This window comes from Cricetulus griseus, chromosome 2 (assembly GCF_003668045.3).
Source record: "Cricetulus griseus strain 17A/GY chromosome 2, alternate assembly CriGri-PICRH-1.0, whole genome shotgun sequence".
NCBI lineage: Eukaryota > Metazoa > Chordata > Mammalia > Rodentia > Cricetidae > Cricetulus > Cricetulus griseus.
In genome coordinates this window covers 64,839,972-64,851,318 of record NC_048595.1, presented here as the reverse complement: position 1 = coordinate 64,851,318, position 11,347 = coordinate 64,839,972, and the positions used below count along the sequence as shown (strand labels likewise).

Below are 11,347 nucleotides of genomic sequence, written 5' to 3'. Positions count from 1 at the left end.
CAGCATTATACCTAATACAAGTTTCTGTGTATTCATTTGGGCCCTGACTCGGGTGGGCGACTGGCGTAAAGCTCACACGTGGCGGTGGGGCTCAGGCAGCTTATGGTAGAAAGATTTATCGTAACACTGAGGTCAGCTTCCAGCACCCATCTTAGGCAGCTCACAACCACTATAACTCCAGCTCCAGGATCTCTGATGTCTCTGGCCTCAGTAAGTACCTGCATTCACATGAACATGCCCACTTATGTGCATCTGCATCTGCATAAGTTCATAAAAACACACACATGTAACTAAAAATAATCTTGAGAATACATTTCAGGAAGCAGTCTTCCAATGGCCTCTGTAACAATGAAGTACTTGGCCTAGAATCTGTGCGACTGTGGAGCATGGTGACTGGAGCCAGAGTGATTCCAAGACAAAGCAGAACACCCGAGGACTCCAGGATGCCTGCACCTCCCAACATCTTCCTGTGCTCGAGAACCTCTCCAAAGCCTTGATTGGTGAGTTAGGTACCGCCTTCCTCCACCATATTCCATGTTCCATTTACAAGCTCTATACCTCTACCCTAAGAGTCTCACATCTCCCCAGGTGTAAAAATACCTTTCTTTGTTTTCACCTTGGCCCCATCTTCCTCTTAATTCTCAGTCAATTTTTTTTAAAGAATTTGTATAATTCTAGGCTTTCCACATACTTTCTAGCCCACTATAGTGATACTCAGTTCATTCCAAGTAGCTCTTGAATTTAATTGAGCCTTTAAAAAAAATACACCAAAAGGTTTGTTCATACTAACAAACGCAATTATACCTCTAGGAATCAAAAACAAAAGTTTCAACAAAACAGTACAGTATATTGAACCTATTTGGTATTATTCTATTGATAAAAAGAGCTATATTTTTATCAAGACGGGTCACCAATAGGGTGATAATGGATTTAATCCCAATGGTAGGAGAGGCCTACTCTCTGCCACTCCCTTGTATTTCACAGGCACTACCTTCTATGCTCTGTTTTCCCGTGCCTCTTTCTGTTTTCATCAAAAATAAATATAAATTACAATGTGCTGGTCCATCTCACAATGCTGCTATCCCTAAACCAGCTAAGTGTACGTGAGATTGCACACATAGAAAGCACGACAGAGGAGCCAGCAGATCGTTAAAATCCCACTGCTCAAAATGCTCACAAATGTGTCCACATCTTTGTGCTTAGCTCTCAACCATGATAACAAAATGATGTGCCTTGATGACTCGGGTAAAATAACTAAGAAATACTTAACTGCAGTTCTCTGGAAAGGCGACTATACAGAGAATCCTAGCAAACACTTCTACTTTTCTCTGCCCACCATTCATCCCAGCACTACCTAAACAGAAGTCTTTCTTAACAGGTAGATAGGAGCTGAGATTTCAAAATCCAAATTAGAAACAAAACAGGAAAAAAAAAATTTTTTGAGACAGGGTTTCTCTATGTAACAGTCTTGGCTGTCCTGGAACTTGCTCTGTAGAGCAGGCTGGCTTCAAACTCATAGAGATCTGCCAGCCTCTGCCTCCCTAGTGCTGGGATTAGGTGAATACTGAAAGAGGTCACAAAAGATTCTTCGTCTGATCTAACTGGGCTGTAAAGTCTTGTGTGATCTCGGATGAAACTGTCAGTCCCTAGTGAACTTCCTGGCTCAAAACTAAACATTTGATGACAAACGATTCCTACCACACTTCACTAAAAAAGGATGAGATATCCATTTGTCAGATTTGGTAAGTGAGAAATTAATGTTTATCTGCCTGACCATTACTTTTAAGTGGTTTGCAATGTTTTCCAGAGATGATTCACTTGATTTGTGAAAAGGTTTCTTACAACTATATTTGTAAGAGGAAGTTCTTGTAAGAGTGGGAACTATTGTGAGGCAGAGAGGCAGATTTCTCCATCTCTGGCTCTCAGAGACCTGAGTCCTGAACCACGGATGAAACATCAGCAGGCCTTATTTGTTTACCTGCAAACCTGCCCCCAGTAGATTAAATAAAACCTTATACTTAAAACATGGATGGACAAAGCTGGCCACCACCACCCCATTCCTCCCTCCAATTCTTACCAGGTTGGCTTTGAACTCACAATCCTCCTGGCTCAGCATCCCAAGCACTGGGATTAGAGGCATGGGCTGCCAAATCGGACTGATCAATAGGGTTTCACCCCTGAGTTTCCAAGGTTATGAAATTGCCTTTTCTTAGAGCCAACTTCAATTAGTGGCACAGATTATTTTAGTCTCTACTGAGTTTGTGATATGTGCAGTTGTAGCAAAATTAATATTCATGGCAATTAATCTTTGATGTACAAATATCCATAAACTCATTCCCTCTGCTACAGTAAGCCAGAGAGACAGAAAATGTCTGGGAGAAAATTATTCTTTTCTACTTCTTTAATTTTCAATTGACCCTTAATAATTTGAAGTGGCATACTGTTTGGAAAGAATGAGACAGGTTTCTTTCCCTTCACTGTGCTTTACAATTGATCTAGATAGACAGCCACAGCATAGAGAGGAAGAAAAAAAAACACAAAATTTTCTAACCTAATTTTTAAGGTATGGAGGTCTCTCCATGAAAATGTGCCTCCTGGGCTTAGAGGAAATCCATCCAACTCCACCCTGCCATGGAGAGGCATCTCCTGAAGAGAGAGGTAGATACTGTCCAGTGGGGTGTCCATGTCAGAAACCAAAATGTTCTCTGTGCTGATGGTGCACTGACCACCCTCGGCCACTCTCGGGGCATTGGTGAACACCTAGAAAGAAGGAAGGAGACACTCAATGCTTGTTCCATGAGGTGTTGCTGATTATGGAGTTCATAAGATCCCTAGGAAGCTTCTAGAACCAACTTCGAATATAAATTAACTTTTAAAGAATGTTTATAAGGAGGTAAGTTAGAGCTAAGTAATTAGGCTAAAAAATATTCTATTTGCATATTTACGATTCCAATATTGGTACATACAAAGACACAAAGACAGATCCCTGATTTGAAAGCCCCTATGCTTCATGTGTCCCAGAGCATCTGCAGCAGAACCAGCAAAGGCGAGCCCACTGCAGTGTTGAACTGAGAGAACAATTCCCACCATCGTCCATACAGCCTTGTTGAATCCCCAGGAAGGAAAGGATCCATTTCTTTTTAAATCCCAAAACAGTGACTCTCAACATGTAGGTCATGACCCCTTTGGAGTCAAATAACCCTTTCACAGGGGTCACACATCAGATATCCTGCATTAAGATTACATTATGTAATGTAATTACAATTCATAACAGTAGCAAAATTACAGTTAAAGGGTAGCAATGAAAATAACTTTATGGATGGGGTCACCACAACATAAAGAACTGTATTAAAGGGTCACAGCATTAAGAAGTTGAGAACCACTGCCCCCACAATTCTTAAAGACTTGGGAGGTTGATGGAAACTCTTTTGTGTGTTTTGCAGATAGAGTGAGGGCAGGGAACCTGAAGACAAGAGGGTTACAATTCCATAGGAAATAGATTTATTCAAACGTTAGACCTAAATATTAAAAGACACAAGGGCAATTTCAATACAAAAAAACACCAATGTTCACCTGACTAACAATTAAATAATAGGCACAAATCAAGTTAGAGCAGCTTGGGTATTTTATTACCACACTAAGAGTAGGAGAGACATGTTCTATGATTAAACACTGTAAAAAACTGTAGTCTACATTGTATTCACTACATTTGTAAGGTGTACACATGTGCTCCAGACTCTGAAACTATAGTAGAAAACCCTGTAGAGTTTATTTAGCACATCAGCTTCCAAAATTAATACTACTACATAGAAGGAAAAGATAACAGATAGTGTTTGGACTTCAAATGGTGGGCTCTGAGAGTTCCTCCCTGAAGGCCCATGACAAGCACACCACCAATGCAAGGACACTTCTGGCAGAAAGAATCTTCTTTTTCAGCAAGATGAGGCCACAGTGTACATCCTACTCTGCTGATCAATGGGGCACAGTGTGAGGGAAGTCCATTCCATAGCCATCAGAGACACTCTTGCGTATCTCCAGGGCAGCACCCTGGGATGGAAGTGAGATTCTGACTAGGATGTGGCTGGCTTCATTCCTTAGTAAACTAACACAAGAAAAACACAAGAATAATCCACTTCTCTCTATATGCTTCCCTCTGATTTGCCACACCTACATCTTCACTGTAAGTAGAAGAAAGAAACGGAACCCTTTTCCAGAGGGAATATGCACCAGGGCCATGCACACCAGTCCCATTTTCTTGGTGGATCAAGTTAGTCTCCAAATAGGGAACATTGCATAAAAAATACTTTACTACATAAGATGACTTTCAAAATATTTTTTAAGAGTAAGTTCAAACCTTAAAATCCTGAGGATTCATGAGTAGCACTTAGGAGGCTCCAGGTTTGCATGGTGTCCAGATGCCCTAATAACTGTCACTTCATTCAAATTCATATCATAAAAGTACCAATTCAGCTTTTGATATTTTCGGTTCTTTGAAATACTATTTCATTTGACCCTAGCCCATAAACTAAAGAGAGAAATCAATAGTCACCGTAACCCTAAGTGCCCCCAACTATTCCATCTTCTTTCAAATGAAGATAACTCTTCCATCTACCTCATAATTTCTTGAAAAGATCATCCTTCTCCAAGTTTAGATGTTTTTGCATAAAAGAGGATTTTTCAACAAGTTTTGTAGGGGAAACTTTGGTTCGGGATCAAAATTTCATATATGGACAAGGGTGGTCTAACTGAAATATAATCAAGTTCATTCCATAGCTATTCTGACTTATTTTCACCACAAGCATTAGGCTGGGTCTTCAGCAGGGAAGGGGTCCCAGATGGAGTTAGTGCAGATGCCTTCTAGCTGAAGAGCTGTCAACACTTTTCAGCCACAGATTGCAAGCTTGCCAACTTGAGAGGTTGGGCTGCTGACACAAGTGAGTGTAGCTGAAAATGGACAGCACATCCTGCCCTGCAGCCATGATGCCTGCAGGCTCAGTTCTGTTAGGGCTCTACATTTTCAAGAGAAACCCCAAGTCAGTCTGATTAGGAAATCTTCTGGCCCTTAAAGGTTTGCAAATTAACAACTTAAAATATTAGTTAGACTCATCAAGCAGGACTGCAGGTTGAGTAAGTGAGTGCCTTTCCTCGGGCCTTCCAGTAAGAAGTCTGTTCTCTGACCTGGGGCAGGTGCAGTGGTGATGAGTCACTAGGAAAGAAAACATCAGACTCAGGTAGATAGATGCCTAGGAAAGTCACCCTTTTCTTGGGAATGAAGTTGGGAGGTTCGGGAGCCTTCTGGTCTGTAGAAAATGGTGGATAATATTCCTTTGTCTTTCCATTTTTAAGGAGAAAAAAAAATGATCCCAATTATGGTCACACTAATAAAGTAGAGTGGTCTGGGTGGAGGGAGGACCCAGAAAAAACTCTCAAAGCAAAATAGCCTCAGAGAGAAGACATAGCAGGTAGCAATGCCTTTGTAGTTTGGTTTTAAAGAAAAACTCAGGTCCCTTAAGACCGTCATAAACATTGAGCAGTGGCACGGGGTAAAACGAAAGGGTCCATCCTAATTCATTTTGGAAAATTAAAAAGCTTCTTTGGATCACACAGCAGCATAGCTGGCCTGTGGTGAGAGCAAATAGGTTCTTGTGGTTGCTAAGAGACCCATCATTTAATCTCCTTCCCCTGATCAACAAGGGGAGAGCAGCAGAATGAAAGAGATGTTGGTAAGGCTTTGAAAACAATGCCAAATTCAACACTGAAAAATTCTCACCTTTCGGATAGGAAGTCCCATGGGAAGCAGAGGCTCCCACCCACCCCTACCCCTTCTTTTTTTCTATACTGCAGCTGGGAAATTAAAACATTACTCTTTTCTTTCTCTCCCTCCTTCTGGCCCTCCATGTCAAACACTGCATACCTCTGGAACCTGATTGTCCACTGGCAAAATCGTTATGTTGAAGCAGATTCCGTGTAAGGTGCCTCCATGCTGGTTCCTGACAGACACGGTGAACTGCACATGTCGGGGAGTGGGACCTATGTCTTGCATGGGTGGCATGTAGGCCACTTTCATATGATTCACGGCATGCTGGAAAGCAAATTGAGATGGATATATGTGTTGATTTGCAGAGACTGGAATTGTTTAGCAACCTAGGTCTAAGACCACTGCAGTATTAACTGATACGGAGCAAGTAAGTATTACCATGAATGAAAAACTTCCCAAGGCTCTATTGTGTAAACCACATTGCCTAAACATAAGAGGAAAACGGAGGAAGTCAGGCAGCATGTCAAATGATGGAGTCCAACCAATTCTGCAAAAGGCAGACTTGGACTTTACCCAGTCCCTCCCTGCAGTCACTGTACTAACACAAATTGTGTAAGCATGCAAGGCTTCTGTTTCCTTATTAGTAAAGTTATTAAAACAGTAGCACTTTTCACATTTACAACTTCTAACTAGTAAGAAATCAGGCATAATTAGCCCCAAACCACAGATGTCTGATGCCTGAGGACTCATATACCAGACCCCCATGGGGTCTTCAGAGGAGAGTTCACAAGAGTGAGCAGTGGGATATGGAAGGATTTGGGAGAGAGGTAAATATTATGGGATGAGCTGCAACCCCCTAAAGTGGCATACTAAAGTTCTAATTCTTAAAACCTTACAAGGTGAATTTATTTAGAACTAGGGCCATTACAGTTGTACACAGCAGAAACACTTGAGTAGCATAGCTCTTCAATCCAACAAAACTGGTCTCCTTGTAATAGGAAGAGACAGATTGGGACAGGTGTGACTGACAGAAGACAACATTTGCATCTGCAAGCCAGGGAATAGCAAAGGCTGCTAACAAAGCACTAGATGCTAACCTGCAGGGAAGGAGAGTCTGCAGGGTTCAGAAGAGCACAACATGCCAACGTCTCCATCTTAACACCTCTAGCTTGGGAAAGTATAGGAAAACAGGCTTTTGTTTTGAACGACAAAAGGTGTTTTTGTTATGGTAACCATGAGAAACCAAAACAGTAGAAGAATGAGTGGTCTACAGTTGGTGGAATAAAAACACAGGCATGGGGCCTGAAATCAGTGCCCTGCCATTGGCAAAATGATGACACCAAAGGCTATGTGGATTTATAATAAGGTTTGAAATTACATCCAGTTTGTTGAAGGCCTTTCAAGCAGCTTACCAGAAGTGTTCAAGTACAAGGATAAAGACATAAGACACTGTGGTAGAAGTGACTGGCTAACATCTCAGACACAACACTGGGAATGCCACACCCTCTCAAAGATACATTACATATGGTCAACATTTTTACACATTCTCATACCTGGGTAAATGACCTCAGCCCGGGAGCTGCAGGGTTTTTTATTAGCTTTGGTATGCTGTCCACCAAGAATAATTTTCCGGCATCCAAGTGTCTAAGAGAAATATAGACCCCATCAGCTTATTTTCCAGCTAAGAAAAAGTAAATCAAATCACCCACAAAAATGCTTGCACCCACAGGTCATTCATTGGGGAAACCTGGAATGTTAAGCATTTAGCATTGTCCTCTCAAAGAAAAAGAAGTATAACCTGTCTATCTAGAAGGCTGGGAATTGGAGATGATTAACAGCCTTGTGATCTGTGTTATCTGCAGGCTCCCACAACCAGGACCAGAGATGGCTAATAGTCCAAATGATCTCTATGCTATCTGTATGACCAGGACCATGCCAGGTCCTTCCCTGGGCCCTTAAGCTGATACAGGCAGCCTGTCTTCAGAACCCATTTCTTAGAAGAAATGACATGTACCCTGAGTTGAGTTTTGAAGTAATTATGTGGCTTTGGGCACCAGGGATTGTATTACACCAGGAAACTTTTCACCAAATTGGACTGTGCTTAAATAGGCTGGCTATAAACCACTTGGCATCAGACTCTCCAGAAGTTTGATCTAGACTAAGTCAGGCTGAACTGAGTTTTCATTCTCACCTCTTCATGGTTCATTTTCCTGCCTGCCATGGCACTTGCAGGGACCACTGCACCACAATCAGCTTTTTAAAAACAGTTCATTGTGGGGAGAAAGCAGATGCTCCATCTTTGTAGTCTTATTATGTTGTAGCATCATCTATGCTACCCTCAGCATGACTGAACAAAGTTTTTTTTGCTGTGTCATGTGAAAAGGAATCATTTGTCTCATCTTGAGAGTTTTCTCGATGTCATGTATATGACACTAGCCTAAGGGATATTTATGAAACTGTTTTGAATTGCATTGCGATTATAAAATACGAATACCAAGTGATCTGCCATATCAAAAAATAACACTTTGCAGACTTCAATAAACATCATTAAAAAGAAAAATAAGGTTTTACTTGAGAAAAATGGGATTTCAACCATTCTGTTTAAGTCTCACTCTGCTGAAAACTACAAGCTGCATGTCCCTTACTAGTTGTCATTCAATGAAGGAAAGAACAAATTTGTGATAAAAGTGAATGCTGAATTGGATGTAGAGTTCAACTCTGACCAACGAAGCAAGTAACTCACACTGCCACACAGTGACACTCTAGGAACCAGTAGAACATACAGTTCTTTACAAAGAAAGACACCTGTGGCTGAAGGAGAAACACGGAGGGCGTGTTATTGTATAGATGAGCTCCCCATCATGTGATTCCGTATCCAGGAAATGTAAATGCTTTTTAGTGATGTAGGCCACCTCCGTTTCCTTGACAACCAAATGCCGGGAAATGCCAGGAGCTTCTTTTGGAAGCTGGTCATCTACTGGAGTGATATGGATCATCACCATCTGGAATGAAAACACACTGCTCGATTACATTGAAATAAAAGAAAACACCAAACAGAATGCCCCAGGATTACCAAGAAATAATTAAGACAGCTTCTCTAAACTGCAATTGACAATATACTTCTGTCAAGAGATTTAGAAATTACTAGGGATTCACTCATCTGATTTTATGTTTTAAAAATATAACCATCATGCCAGATATGGTGGCATACACCTTTAATCCCAGCACCCCAGAGGCAGGGGTGGAGGATGTCTATGAGTTCAAGACTACATAGCACGTTCCAGGATGGCCAGGGATAGAGACTATCTTGTGTGTGTGTGTGTGTGTGTGTGTGTGTGTGTGTGTGTGTGTGTGTGCGCGCGCGCGCATGCTCGAGTGCCCACGCAAGAACACGCACATGCACACATTCAAATTAATTAGTTCACTACCCCTCAAACCTTAAAACAACCACCCATGAAGTATCATTATTCAACTCCTTAGCATGACATTGAAGATCTCTCAGATCACACATACTACACTTTTCAACATTGTTTTTTATTGCCTTTCAACATAAACCCAAGGTTCTAGTGACACATGGTGGACCACCTTCCCCTCCCTCAGATCCATATCATACTGTTTCTTCACTCTAATGCTTTTGCTTTGCTGCCTCTAGGAATCGATTCTTTTCACTCTTACAGGATCTTCTACATTCATCTCCCAGTTTCTCAGTTGGAACTGTTCCTGAACTTGGCTTCTTCTTTGCAGTTCCATTGAGTGCTTTGTTCCCCTCCAAGACTCATCTTGGAACTTCCCCAGCAGTGCAACAGTAGAGATGATTAGGATGAGGTTTCTGCCCCCATGAATGGCTTAGGTCACTATAAAAGCATGTGAAAGGGAACGTCTGTCCTTCCATCCTGTTCTGCCTTGTGAGGGCCTAGAATTTGTCCTCTTAGGAGCAAGTACAAGCCAACAAGGTGGCACCTTGTTAACAAAGAATTACCCTCACCAAAAAAAAGAATCTTCTGTTACATTGATCCTGGATTTTCCAGTCTTCCAACAGTAAGAAATGTTTCTGTTGTCTATAAATTATTCAGTTATTTTCTTAGAGTGATTAAAAACTGAATCCAGTTATCAAAATAAAAGAATATAAAGACAATCATAATTCTAGTCCCCTAAATCTGTGTCATGATTTTTTCCCCACTTACAGTATTTTTCTAATCTACAAAGTTCAGAAATTCTCTATGGACTCTCACAGCAATAGTGTGGATCAGCCAGGCTCTCCTTAATTGAAAAACTGGATTTAATAAGGAAACAATAGTTATTGTGCCTTCAAAGAGACCATTTTCCATGCTAATTTATTCTCCAATGTGTTCTTTATGAAAGAAGAATGGAAGAGCATGCTTTTTATCCCCTGTAGTAATTCTTGGTGGGCGCATTTTTCAACATGCTTTATGATCGCCTAAGTTGATGTGTCTTTACATATTTATGCATGCTCAAACAATTAGTGTATGTGTCTGTGGGCAAGAAAAATTCCATTTTAGCAAACTCCACAGAGAAATAAAAGCATTCTCATTGTTCTGGAATCTGTTTATAACAGAGATATTATTAAGAGCCCATTCCCAGGCAGAGTGGGAACCCATTTTCATACCAGTCACAACTCTCTGGACTCCAACTTCCCTCAAGTCCTCCAATGTCCCTGTGGCCATAAGCATACACAGACAGACTTAGAAGGAATCAGAAGAATGAGTGAAAGGCCAGCATGCAATATGACTGGGTCGGACCCTGACCCTTGGATTCAGGCTCTGTGGTTACACTTTGCCAGGTGGCATCTGACTTTCTTGTGGCCCGAATTGTTGATCCTTCATGTACCCTAAGCTCTGATTCTAGCATGCTCTTTATTTTTCTTTGTTTAAAATACCCAGTGTTATTTCTCAGTAGCAAGAATTACTTCCATTGTTAGAGCTGGCCACTCTATAAATACAGTTCTTTTTGTATAAGTTTTTAGGAAAATACACTAAACGTTTGTTGAACAATATGGCTTTTAAATGCTGATGACAGAGACAAGTGCTGGGTAGAGATGGGGTGAACACACAATCTGAGCTAGAAAAAGTGTGTGCAGGAGTTCCACTGCCCACTGTGGATCTGTGGATATTCCAGTCCCTTATATACAATGCTGGTTTATTTGCATAGAGCCTACATGTAGCCCCTTGTGTACTTCAAATTATATTCATATTACTAGCAATATTTAATATAATGCAAATGTGATGTAAATAGTAATGGTCCATATGGTTTAGGGGAAAAACAAGTAAAATAGTATGTGAGGAACAGAGGCAACTGAAAAAATACAATCTATACAACAACTAAACAACATGCTACATAAAGACAGGGCAATTTTGTAGCCTTCCCACTCTGTCTCTCTTCCTTAGCCCATAAATATATGAACATAGAAGCAGGGAAATGTGTTATTGTGACTTTCTTCAAAACAAACAAATTAAAAAACATCCCGGGCCTGGATAGATAGTTCACTGGTTAAGAGCACTTACTATTCTTGCAGAATAGTAAGACCTAGGCTCCATTCCCAGCATCTGCATGGTAGCACACAAAATCTGT

The 11,347-nt window shown here is 41.0% G+C and overlaps 1 long non-coding RNA gene across 3 annotated transcripts; it reads left to right on the top strand.

The window, feature by feature from the left end:
- The first annotated feature begins 3 nt into the window (after window positions 1–3).
- Window positions 4–8,660, top strand: LOC113833965. Of its 3 annotated transcripts, none has more exons than XR_003482170.2 (3): window positions 4–210; window positions 320–500; window positions 5,961–8,660. It is a non-coding gene; the product is annotated as an uncharacterized LOC113833965 (long non-coding RNA). The 3 variants fall into 3 exon arrangements; XR_003482171.2 differs by having other exon boundaries at window positions 4–500; window positions 5,961–6,185; window positions 7,621–8,660; XR_003482169.2 differs by having other exon boundaries at window positions 4–500.
- Window positions 8,661–11,347: the final 2,687 nt, after the last annotated feature.